This window comes from Buceros rhinoceros, unplaced genomic scaffold (assembly GCF_000710305.1).
Source record: "Buceros rhinoceros silvestris isolate BGI_N320 unplaced genomic scaffold, ASM71030v1 scaffold34864, whole genome shotgun sequence".
Lineage (NCBI taxonomy): Eukaryota > Metazoa > Chordata > Aves > Bucerotiformes > Bucerotidae > Buceros > Buceros rhinoceros.
In genome coordinates, this window is record NW_010408182.1 from 3,837 (window position 1) to 4,218 (window position 382).

The 382-nt window shown below is 63.9% G+C and overlaps 1 protein-coding gene across 1 annotated transcript in view; it reads right to left on the reverse strand.

Annotated features, from left to right (window-relative positions):
• The window catches only part of LOC104492263 (ras-related GTP-binding protein A), a gene marked incomplete at its 5' end in the record, with an annotated part of 4,162 nt that overhangs the window by 1,863 nt on the left and 1,917 nt on the right, over window positions 1–382 (reverse strand). The window lies entirely within an intron of this gene.

Genomic DNA, 382 nt, shown 5'->3' on the forward strand with positions numbered 1-382 from the left:
CTCTCCGGCAGCCCCCAGTGCCGGCGGTTACCACCAGCAGGCTGCAGAACCTGGAGGCTCGTCACAAGCCCCGCTGCTCCAAGGCCGGTTCCCACCCTTCCGCTCCACACCCGCGTGAGCAGGGCTGGGCGGCTCTTCCTCCCAGGGCAGCAGGGCGGCAGAGGGACTGAAGCAAAGCTCTCCCCCCGCCCTCCCCAGCTCTGCTGTCACCCCGCAGAGTGACCAGCTGGGACTTCCCTGCCCGGCCCAGGAGAAAGAGGCTAGAAGAAACCGGTTGTGTACAAACAAACCTTGTTAAACCCTTGAGGAAGTCCCAGAAGGTACCAATGAACCTTCAAGCGTGGTGCGGTTCAACCACGGCATTGCGGCTGGCTGAGGAGCC